Raw genomic sequence first — 12,622 nt, 5'->3', positions numbered from 1 at the left:
TCTGGCTGCCTCTGCCTCAATTTTATCCCACAACTTAGACATTCACATTACTCACACTCTCATTACACATACATATAGGATCTTGGGGGTGGGCACGCTACACGGATTCCAAATTACCATCAGGGTGTACACCTCACCCCTGGCGCCGTTGCCCACCTCTCAATTTTAAATACACGTAGACATTGAGGGCTAGCAGGAGGGGCCATACGCTTACCTGCTGCTCTGGCAGATAGCTCCATGCCCTCCTGGGTTTTAAATGCACCTTAGAACACACATACATCAACACTACATATGAGCGGGTGGAGGGAGGTTTGGAGTCTTCCTACACCCCCGTTCTCTGCGGCCTGCTGGAGCGGGGGGGGGGTCTAGGAGGAGGAGTTGGCCGTCTGACTGGGGTCTGGAATGTGGGGCCTCCCTGCTGCTGCGGAGTCGGGGCGGTCTGCTTCTCCCCACCGCAGGGAAAAGGGTAACACCACCTGGGTCTGGGTGCAGTTTCCCCCTCCACGGATAAGGGTACCTAGACCCGGGGCTTAGAGTACGCTTGGGGAGTGTGATTGTGTGTACAGCGTCTCTTTATGTCTGTCTCCGCGTTGGGTGAGTGTTGAGTAATTGTATATGAGAGAGCATGAGGGTGGGAATGGATGTTTGTATCTGTGTGTGCCTGTATGTCTGTGTCTATATGTCAGGTTGGGTATCAGACGCCACCTCTCTGGGGACATCTCAGGCCCTCCAAGGTTTGGAGGCCTATCTCCCCCCACCACTTCCCCTGCCGGTGGCGGACGCCCTCAGACATCGGTGCGTTGGTGGTTCTTTGTGTCCGGGGGTGGGCGCCCAGGTACCCACCGGGCTCAATCCTTGGCGGCTGCTTATCGGGGCCTGGAGCCTGGGGCTCGCTCGGGCCACTTCGGGGATGGGGTGCCCTCGGCCTCTCGGCCCGGGGCTCGGTCACTCAGGCACAGCTGGCTGCCGGCGGAGCTCACGGGCACGTCACTGCAACACCCCCTGGCTTCTGCTCCGCGGCTGCTGAGTGACCCCTCATCTGGGACTCTCCTCAGCTCTTTCTGGGATAGTGGCGCGGCTGCCCCTCTGTTGGTCTTCCTTGGTCTCTTGTGTTCTGGGGGCCTCTGGATGTCTGGAGTTTTGATCTCCTCCATACCTGCTTCATGCCCTGGAGGACGGGGCAGTGGCCCCCCACACCCTCTAGCACAGACCTTCCCAAAGTGTGGGGCCCGCCCCCACACTTTGGGGGATACGAGCAATACGAACTCTGTATTGCTCGTCCACACGTAAACGCAAAAAAGGAGTTTTAAAAATAATCTCTTTTTTTGGCGATTCGAAATGCCGTTTACGTGTGGACGAAACAGCTGCGTTTTCAAAAATACCCATGTGGGTGCGGACGTAGCATAAAAGAGTTAGTAGTTTATTTCATTGCTGCCTGTAATTTATTGCAGATTACTTGTATTTGCTTAATTGTTTAATAAATGTTTGAGGTGTGAAATAAACCGCAATGGAGCAAAATATGGGTGTGTGTGGTTGGAGGATGTGCGTGCGCGCGTGCACGCGCGATGGTGGGGGAGGGCGCGAACATTTTTCTTGTAAAACAAGGGGGGCCCAGCAAAAAAAGTTTGGGAACCACTGCTCTAGCAGATCATTACATGAAGGAACCTTTTAAAAAAACAAGCGCGTCCATGCTCACAGGTGTACACACAGGTGATCACACACACAAACTACACCCTTTTTGGCTCTTACCTCAAAGCACACTGTGCGCTGTCGATCTCACGTGCTGCACAATAATGTTTAATATTTAGTATTTACTGTCATATTCCCATTTATCATTGTGATGTTGTTTGTTACTCTCATTTTCTTCTGCTTGTTTTCTTTTTTCTTTCTCAACAGGTGAGCCAGGTGATCGATATATGTATTTTTTGTCTGCTTATTCTGTTGGTTTTTGTTTTTTGCCCTTTTTCCCCGTCCCTCTTCTCAGTTTTTTTTTCTTTCCCTCTTTCTTTCTCCCCTTTCTTTCCACCAGTCAAGTCTGTCCCGTATTCAGCAAGTGAAAATAAAATAAACAATAAAAGGTGAATCAAATGGACCATTACGGCAAGGCTGGGATGGTCCATTTGGTAAAGTAAATCCTTTGGGCATCTTTCTTCACCTTTAGACAATAATTCTGATGGCAAAAGAACCAAACGGGACAGGTTTAAAAAAAAATAAAAAAAAGGATGGGTCCATGTATCCTCCATGGCCCAACATATCCCAGACTTCATAGCGCGGCAGCGTATGGATAATTTTGCCGAAAAAAACAGCGGGCGGCTGAAGAGTAAACTTGTAAAAGTGAGTACTGAATATTATGCCACTTATGTGCAAATGTTTAATAACGAAGAACATTAAAACGCTACTGTTGGCCACATGTCGGCAAAGTTATGTGACATTAGTGATGTTTGTACTTTCAGCGTTAACTTGATTTTAAAGCTTTTACTTTAAAATATACGCCGTTCAATAGTTGACCTTAATCTTACAGAGAATGTGATGATTTCATGGATAATTAAAGTCAGTCATATATCCACAAACACAACAAGCTGAAAGTCAGTGAATGCTGCTCGGTTTGCAGTCCTGAATATCACGGCACAAGCAGGATTCACTGCACTGTTAATGTTAGCTATGTTATATTGCTGCCTCTGTTCGGTGGTGTCGAGCCAAACGGACTTTAACGTGTGTTTGAACAAGCTGACGGTTCGCTCGTTAAGCTGAAAGAAAGATGCTTTAATCACAGGAGTCACATGTGTCCACTGTACCATCTGGGAACTCTTCTTGTTTAGCACTTGTAATAACACAAACACTAAATCCTCCTTCTCTTGTGCTGTTTTGTAGCAGTGTATACACCTGAGACTGTCACCTGTCTGTCTGTCCTGCACTCTCTCTCTGTTTCTTTCTCTCTGATTGTGGAATAAAAGTATGAACATGTATTTATAAGTTACACTTGTGTTTGAATCCTGCAGCTTATCACACATTTGATTTCCATGTGTGACAACTGCAAGTGTCCAGAGTGAGGACAGACCGAGGGACCCACTGCTGCACATCATCTGTGAGGCTTTGCACCCCTGATGATCCACCAGGACAAACTCAGCAGTGTGTGAGGGAGAGGAGGAGGAAGAGCCAGCAGCTGACAGATGGAGAGAATAGACAGACTGTTCCCTGTTTGTGAAGGACTGCTAGAAAAGTTTAAAATAACTAATTGTCTGTCCTGAATCAGTCTTATTAGGTAATGTTCAAATAATTTTATCATTCCAGTGTTTTCAGTGTGGGAGAAAGTACTCAGGGCCTTCAAGTTACACACTATGAAAGGCAGAAACAAGTTTAATATTCAGAAACCTAAAGTATGTATCAGCAGCAGAATGGACCTCAAAATAAATGTTTGTTTCAGTTCTATGAAGCTTTGAGTATTTTGGATTAGTGGTACTGCTGTGTTTGTTGCATCATATTGCTGTAATTGTTTGTTTTATGTATTTTGAGGTAAGTTGATCTATCCGGTCTTTAAGTCTGACATCACTGGCCATGTCTGGGCTCAAACTCTGCTGCAGGCCCATAAATCAAACGATCGCTGTGGCATCACTGAGAGTTGAAAAACTGTCTAAAGTCTTTCATCTGTAATAAAATGATCAGCGTTCTGCTCTACCGGGTGTAACAATTGAGTTTAACATCCAGGCATCCATGAAAACGGAATTTATGACATTTAGAAACTAGCAGGAAGTTAGCTTGCTAGCTTCCATCTAAAGACAATATAGCATGTCCTAACTGAGGGATTTTTGGAAACAAATTCACACGTACAGCTCTGCTATCACTTCCAACATAAATGAAGACAGAAAACTAAACAGCAGTGACGTTTGTAGGGTTACTGAAGTTTGGCTAGCTGGTATATAACTATGTGCTACGTGACCGCTAGCGACACAGCTATGTGAACGTAATATAGGGCTGCCAACTCCCTGAAAAATAAATAAGGGACACCTCGTGGCCAGGGCCGGGCAACCCAGTTGTCTTCACCCTTCCCAGTGTGGTGAATTTTGTAGCTCTTTTTTTTTTGTGTGTGAAATTATTATTTTTTTTAACCATTTGACTTGAATTTGATTTAAGTAGATGCATATTCTTTGTGATATGAACACATGGGAAACAAATGATCATTTAGCCATTTATTTTTAGCTCAAAAATGACAACATTAACACAATAAAACAGGTCTCTTTCTTAAACAGAAGCCTGTCATGCTTAACTTTTGAGAATTATAAGTAAATCTTTCTATAAAGAACTCTGTCCTGCTTAACTTAAAATTATATAAATTAATAGAAAACAATAGAACGAAAAACTTTCTTGTAACAGTGCACATATAGTGCTTTTAGTACAATTGGCTTCAGTTGAGGTATTATTTCAGCTTTTCTAATGCTACTCAGCTGCTCCTGTTTGTAAACCCGCTTGTTCCCATGATTACGCATCATAACTCATCATTATTCATCTATGTATTACTTTTATGTATTAGTCATCTATTTGTAGTAATCATCTATCCTTGCAGTTGTTTATTACACAAAATAAATTATATTATCACACTTCTGGACACATAGCGCTGACATTCACTGCACATGCCCATATTAACCTTAACCAGAGGGTTTAAAAAAAACAAACCAATGTTTACATACCATATCTGCTTTTGCCGTGGCCTAGTGGACAAAAAATTGGTTAAGGCTTTCACGCCCCTCATGTTCTTCATATGCCCACCATTAGAAGCATGCCTATGGAAAAAGTGCACCGGCACACAGTGCAGTGTGCTTTATAGGTGTTATCGTGCACTTTTCCAGCCAGGTGTTTTCCTTTTCCCATTCCTCCCTGTACTTTTGCAGCCTTTTTTTTCTTTCTCTGAGGGGAACAAAAATTGCTGGTCTAATGCCGGGCTTACACTGTGCGATTTTTGACCCATTTTGAGCCGATTTTTGAGTCGTGCGACCGATTTGGTGATCGGCCCGATTTTGGCCTTCATCGTTGTTAATAGAATGTTAAATATAATGTCAGTATTACCTTTTAATTATATAGGTTTACTTATGGTAGAATGCTGCATGTAATCATTTGTGTTTAGAAGTATGTAGTTGATAGTATCCTGAAAGGATGTCTCATCCTAGGAAGCTTGTGTGCATTCCAGAGCACTCTGGCTTTCACACCCACATCCTGGGAGCATGGGAGAGGTCGTACCTTGTCTTATTGTTTTATGGTAGGATAAACGTATCTATGTCTGTTTTACTCTAAGTGCATTTTGTTTAGATGAACTGCTGGACTTCCAGGCCAGCAGGGTTAGGAAGTCATTTTATGAGCACACACACACACACACACACACACACAAGGTATTCTTTGTTCACATGTATACCTATAAGATGTCATATGTTAATGAACCTATGCATATTCATGTAACCACAATAAAAGAGCAGTGTTACGGGAGAGCGGACGAGAGCAACTGAGGTCAAGCGAAGGAACAGCGCCTGTCCAGTTCTCTCCCGTGCACGTTAATTTATAAAACCTGTCTGAGTGTCATTTATTCCAATCTGAGTTGAATTATATGGAGGACCACAAGAGCCACGCGCATCGAAATAAAAATTTCTGTGCTTTAATAATGAATTGTAGAATAAATTCTGCAATTGTAAATTCATTTTTGAATTCCAATTTAATAAACTGCATTTCAAAATCCTTTTTCCAATTGCATTTCAAAATCCTTTTTCCAATTGCACTTTAATAAACTGCATTTTAAAATCCTTTTTTCAGTTGCACTTTAATAAACTGCAGTTCAAAATCCTTTTTCCACTTGCAATTTAATAAACTGCAGTTCAAAATCCTTTTTCCACCTGCAATTTAATAAACTGCAGTTCTAAATCCTTTTTCCACTTGCAATTTAATAAACTGCAGTTCAAAATCCTTTTTCCACCTGCAATTTAATAAACTGCAGTTCAAAATCCTTTTTCCACTTGCACTTTAATAAACTGCAGTTCAAAATCCTTTTTCCACCTGCAATTTAATAAACTGCAGTTCAAAATCCTTTTTCCACTTGCAATTTAATAAACTGCAGTTCAAAATCCCTTTTCCACCTGCAATTTAATAAACTGCAGTTCAAAATCCATTTCCCTTTCCTGTTCGCTCCGGGATTAGCTGCTGGATTAGCTGCTGGATTAGCTGCTGGATTAGCTCTTCGATTAACAACTTGCTGGAGGCTATTCAAATTAGCCACACCGTGGGATGTAAGGAGCTCTCTGATTGGTTGGTCAGACACAGGCTGTCTGCCAGCCTGGATTTTTCTAGCTCATAGCTTCGCCCTGCTAAGAAGCGTGTGTGCTTGTACAAAGGCCGTTCAGCCTCGGGATTTACACTCGGCTCGACACGGATATGTGAAGAATGAAGGGACCCTGCAGCGAAACGGAGAGCGCAACCTCTGACTGAGTGCCTGTCTACACAGTCTGACCACCTGTTGAAGGTAAGGTGCTAACATGGCTAACGCTAGCATCACCGCACGTAGCCCCGTTATTTTAAGGACATCTTAGTTTATGAAAGTTTTACGTCGCAGCTGTACGAGCTAGCTACGTGTTTTGTAAGCTGCTGTGCTCTTCACAAATAAAGCTGGAAGCAGCTCAGACTGTTAGAACCAGCACTGAGCCCTGTTACATTTATACAGTGTTAGAGCAATGGCTGCAACCTACAGCCTTTAAACTAGCGATTAAAATGCTGACAGTAAACTCGTCAGTCCAGATGTTACCACATTACTTTGTGATACTTAAAACAACTGAGACAGGCTGATTAAAATAACAGCTGTCAGTTCTCTCATTCCTTATATCAAGACTGGAGATCACACTACTGATTTCAGTTCATTTAATATGTGAGTGCACAGATTCATTCTCAACTGGACATAAATGATGATCAAAGGTTGTATATATGATGAATTCATCAAATCCCAGCCTCTAACACAGTGCGCTGAATCTTAGCTTTGAATGTCCAGTATATTCTAATCAGTGCAATGTAAGCATTCACTGAACCTACAGTATCTACACCTGTGTGGCAAATGTGTGGTAAAGATACAGATAATGAAATTTAATTATTAATACAATATACATCATGAAAAATGAAAGCTGAAATTGATTCAGTTTAGTACTTTTCTCTCTATGCTCTGTGATTATAAAGGCCTTAAATTCTGTGATATATACTGTAAATGATTTTCACAGAGGTCTTAAAGTACTTAAATCACTGCTGATAGTCTGGTTGTTTATATTTTCACATGTTTTTGTGTCTGTAGGGCTGTTTGATGACGATTTGGACTCCTCTGGGAGATGAGGACACACCCACATCTGTTCCATACTGCAGCTATGGATGGTGTTACAGCTCCGAGTCAGCTTTAGGCCATCAGACGCACACACTGGAAAAGCAGCACCTGGACTTCATGCAGGAGAGACGGCCTCAGTGATGATGGACTCTGCATCCTCTACCTCACCTCCTAATCTCTTTCTTCTTTAACACATAATTAAAATCACTCCAAAAGAGTGTAAACTTACTGAGGAAGTCTCTAACTTGTACACATTTGTACTTTTACTTGTTTTATGAGTTATTTTTAAGAAGAGTAAAGTTATTCACATAAAGTTTTTATTCTTCTGTATTTATTCTTTTGTATCATGTACCACAGTCATACTGAACTTTACAGACCTGGTGAATTGGAGAAAAAACACACACACACACACACACACACACACACACACACACACACACACACACATATATATATATATATATATATATATATATATATATATATATATATATATATATATATATATATCTATCAGCTTCAGCAGTATTTCGATTTATCTTATGAATTCCAGTCTAATGTCAATTCACTGAGTTCAGTTTTGGTCTTAAACTCCAGAGAATACCACCTGGTTCAACAATCTTTTTATCTGATTATTGGCAAAATGTTTTCTTCTGAGAGATGCTCCTGAGGCTGAAATTGAGCCCAGAGAAACAACAACAAAGTTTAGTTCCTCTGGATTTTCCATGGAAAATTGTTTTATCACTCATCCAGGTGACTTCTCCAGTGTCACGGATGAGTGATGAATGTATCTCCCACTGGAAACCATTGTGTCCAGTTAAAGTCATTCGGTTTTTTTAAGGAGAGTTGTTAGATGCTGTGCTCGTGAGGACAATGGGTTTTAACTTGCTGCACAACACAAAGCTGCTATACTGGATCAACGATCAAAACACTTAATTGAGCAGAATTAAGTCAAAATGTAATATCCTCATATGATGACACATCACACACGACCCAGCATTGTTCTAAGAATGCAAACTTTCTTATTGGAAGTTTCCACAGCTGCCAAAAAGGGACAGATTTCTGTCTGGTCTTAATGAGTGGTCGTTGCTCTCTCGTTTTCTCTGGAATTGCTGCACGGAGGATGTAACACCCATGATAAGCGCTGAGGTGTGTGTCCTTGTCAGAAATCAGCCATCCTCAGCTTCCAGGTTAGGAAAAGTGGAACCAGAAGATATTCAAATGCATCTCTTCACAGCTGCTGATGAATTCTACAAAAAACAAAGTTTGTTAAAAACATTTGCAGGTGAATCACCACTGATTTATCAGTGCCATCCATTTACTCAAAAATTACTGACAAGTGGATAACTAGAATATATAGTTTATAATTTCAAAAATGTCCTGTACAAAATCAGGGCTCGCAAAATTTCAAAATCCCTGGTAGCCCTTCGGGCAGGGACTCTTCAGTTTTTGGTAGCCCAAAATAAATTTAAGTAGCCCGAATAAATAAGGGAGCAATTTTTTTTATGTTTTGTTTCCTGTTTTGTTTCCGTAACGGAAAAAAAACATTAATCAAAAAATTGTTGAAACACAAATTACAATATTGTATAAAAATTACAATCATCAACTCAAATACTTGGTTGTAATTGAACAGAAATTTCTATGAACTTGTAAGAACTGTACAACAGGAATCAGTCTGTGTCAGATCCTGAATTTGAAATTTCCACTGGAGTCACGGGTAAGAGGCAAGTGGAACCAAGATCTAGGCCATTTGCTTTTTGAAGTTTGCAAAGACTGCTAAATTTTGCCAGTGGTAGTTCACTCTTTGCAACATAGTAGGCTGTTCTTAACAGATTTTTCAGGTTGATTTTTAGTATGTTATTTGCAGACTGAGCAATAATCAATTTCTTGCATTTCTCATGGGCTCTAATGGGGGCCTTTCTTAAAATTACTGGTCCCAGTAACAAAGGCACTTGTCGACTCAGAAATCGAGGGAAACCAACAACACACCCGGCAGAACATTATGTTATTTACACGGGTGCACATAAGTGGTCCGCATGTGCGCATTCGCTGTCAAAATAAAAGACGCGCACCAGATAAGAAGTTGCAACGCGCGTTTGCGTCCATATAAAAGGCAGTGTTTTTGTCTGCTAGAGTGGGATTTTCACGGCACATTCTGCACCAAATCTCTGTTCATCATTTGTTTAAAGCCAGCTCACCTCCTGCAACCACTTTTCCTAGAATACGCGCTTCTTTTGTGGTTCGGACTCCATCTGACATTTCTTTGGAGGTGGAGGAACACCAAAGTAATTGCTTAAAGGAGCTTCTTCGACATCTTTAAGAGTTCTAAACAAATGTCTGTCCTCCTCCAGAAAATCTTATGGACGCAAACACGCGTTGCAACTTCTTATCTTGTGCGCGTATTTTATTTTGACAGCGAATGCGCACCTGCGGACCACTTATGTGCACCCCTGGTTATTTAGCTTGTCATATTCCAGCCACAGAAATTCTTTTGTCCATGAAACCATAAAGCTGCACTTTCTTTTTGCCTTATAGTCTGATTTGTCATAACTTTTCCGTTTTGTGGTAAGCTTTTCTTTGGCTGTCACTTCTTCACCCTGACTGGTCTTATTTGGCTCAGCAGAACTAAAATATATATCCTGCTGCCTTTACACACGCACTCACATAACGCTCAGCGATTCTCTGCGCGATCAACCTCTCACATGTTTAAGCTTCCTGCGGGAGATTTCACTTGTCATGTTTGATAGCAAACTAACGATTGATAAGACGATGTCAGAGGAATTGGTGCGCAAATTATCGTCACTCACCAATCAGTACTGTCGCTCTCTATACGCAGTTCGCGCGATTGCAAAGTGAAAGCAAAAAACAAGCGCAAATTCAAATGCGATTTCAATATGTCACATATAGGGCTGCTCGATTATGGCAAAAATGATAATCACGATTATTTTCACTGAAATTGAGATCTCGATTATTTGATGATATTTATTTAACAATAACAATGTATTGAATAATGGCTTTAAAGATTGTCAAAAATAGTATAAAATAGTGTGCAAATACTGATAACAGTGCAAATGTTTGCAATATAAAAAATAAAATGTAAACATCTATGTTTAGTGAACTTTGCCATGTCGCTCTGTGGTGCAGCTACAACACCAAAGTTTACACACTATGTCTACTTGATCCACGTCTGACTCCGCGAACCCATAATGTTTCCACACCACTGAAGGGTTTTTTTTTTAACCTCTTTTCAACCAACGGCAGTCACTCTCCTCTCCAAATAACTTCTGCTTAGCTTTCCGAGCTTCGTTCTGTTAGCTCCTCTTAATTGTTGTGAGGCGTGTTCGAAACGCAGAGAGGTGCGCTCGATTTGCCACACGGAGCAGCGCGAGAGTAAAGCACGAGGGAGGTGCTAATAATCGGCTCAGTCATTTTTAATGATCGTTGAAAGCCCAGATCGTAATTTAGATTAAAATTCGATTAATTGAGCAGCCCTAGTCACATATTGACAGTGGTTCACCGATGCCAATGACATATTTACCCAGCTACATTTCCGAAAGAATGCAAAAGCATTGACATATATTTTTCCTTCCTATGATAGCCCGACGGGCAGGGCAGGGATAGATTCTGGTAGCCCGACTGGAAAAATCGCTAGCCCCGGGACGTCGGGCTAGCGATTTTGCGAGCCCTGAAAATGAACTATATATGACAAATGTGGTGCTTGTGGAATTTTTAACAAGGACCCTACAAAACTTTACTCATGCTGCCAAACTTTTGACAGCTAGGTGTGCAGTTCCTGCTTTAAATGCATCCACTTTTAAGATTAAGGAATCTAAGTGATAAGAGGCCAGAAATGTTTGAACTCACTTATGAACCTACATCACTGAGGCCGTCTCTCCTGCATGAAGTCCAGGTGCTGGTTTTCCAGTGTGTGCGTCTGATGGCCCAAAGCTGACTCGGAGCTGTAACACCATCCATGGCTGCAGTATGGAACAGATGTGGGTGTGTCCTCATCTCCCAGAGGAGTCCAAATCGTCATCAAACAGCCCTACAGACACAAAAACGTGAAAATATAAACAACCAGACTATCAGCAGTGATTTAAGTACTTTAAGACCTCTGTGAAAATCATTTACAGTATATATCACAGAATTTAAGGCCTTTATAATCACAGAGCATAGAGAGAAAAGTACTAAACTGAATCAATTTCAGCTTTCATTTTTCATGATGTATATTGTATTAATAATTAAATTTCATTATCTGTATCTTTACCACACATTTACCACACAGGTGTAGATACTATAGGTTCAGTGAATGCTTACATTGCACTGATTAGAATATACTGGACATTCAAAGCTAAGATTCAGCACACTGTGTTAGAGGCTGGGATTTGATGAATTCATCATATATACAACCTTTGATCATCATTTATGTCCAGTTGAGAATGAATCTGTGCACTCACATATTAAATGAACTGAAATCAGTAGTGTGATCTCCAGTCTTGATATAAGGAATGAGAGAACTGACAGCTGTTATTTTAATCAGCCTGTCTCAGTTGTTTTAAGTATCACAAAGTAATGTGGTAACATCTGGACTGACGAGTTTACTGTCAGCATTTTAATCGCTAGTTTAAAGGCTGTAGGTTGCAGCCATTGCTCTAACACTGTATAAATGTAACAGGGCTCAGTGCTGGTTCTAACAGTCTGAGCTGCTTCCAGCTTTATTTGTGAAGAGCACAGCAGCTTACAAAACACGTAGCTAGCTCGTACAGCTGCGACGTAAAACTTTCATAAACTAAGATGTCCTTAAAATAACGGGGCTACGTGCGGTGATGCTAGCGTTAGCCATGTTAGCACCTTACCTTCAACAGGTGGTCAGACTGTGTAGACAGGCACTCAGTCAGAGGTTGCGCTCTCCGTTTCGCTGCAGGGTCCCTTCATTCTTCACATATCCGTGTCGAGCCGAGTGTAAATCCCGAGGCTGAACGGCCTTTGTACAAGCACACACGCTTCTTAGCAGGGCGAAGCTATGAGCTAGAAAAATCCAGGCTGGCAGACAGCCTGTGTCTGACCAACCAATCAGAGAGCTCCTTACATCCCACGGTGTGGCTAATTTGAATAGCCTCCAGCAAGTTGTTAATCGAAGAGCTAATCCAGCAGCTAATCCAGCAGCTAATCCAGCAGCTAATCCCGGAGCGAACAGGAAAGGGAAATGGATTTTGAACTGCAGTTTATTAAATTGCAGGTGGAAAAGGGATTTTGAACTGCAGTTTATTAAATTGCAAGTGG

The 12,622-nt window shown here is 41.5% G+C and overlaps 1 long non-coding RNA gene across 1 annotated transcript; it reads right to left on the bottom strand.

The window, feature by feature from the left end:
- Positions 1 to 7,859: 7,859 nt before the first annotated feature.
- LOC134629319 (uncharacterized) lies at positions 7,860 to 12,357 on the bottom strand. The gene is made up of 3 exons (XR_010094059.1): positions 12,196 to 12,357; positions 11,216 to 11,384; positions 7,860 to 8,589 (listed from the first exon to the last, which is right to left on the bottom strand). It is a non-coding gene; the product is annotated as an uncharacterized LOC134629319 (long non-coding RNA).
- Between the last annotated feature and the right edge of the window lie 265 nt (positions 12,358 to 12,622).

The sequence above is a fragment of the Pelmatolapia mariae genome, linkage group LG6, assembly GCF_036321145.2.
Source record: "Pelmatolapia mariae isolate MD_Pm_ZW linkage group LG6, Pm_UMD_F_2, whole genome shotgun sequence".
Taxonomy (NCBI): Eukaryota; Metazoa; Chordata; class Actinopteri; order Cichliformes; family Cichlidae; genus Pelmatolapia; species Pelmatolapia mariae.
The sequence above is the reverse complement of the archived record's forward strand: the minus strand, read 5'-3'. Positions and strand labels throughout refer to the sequence as shown.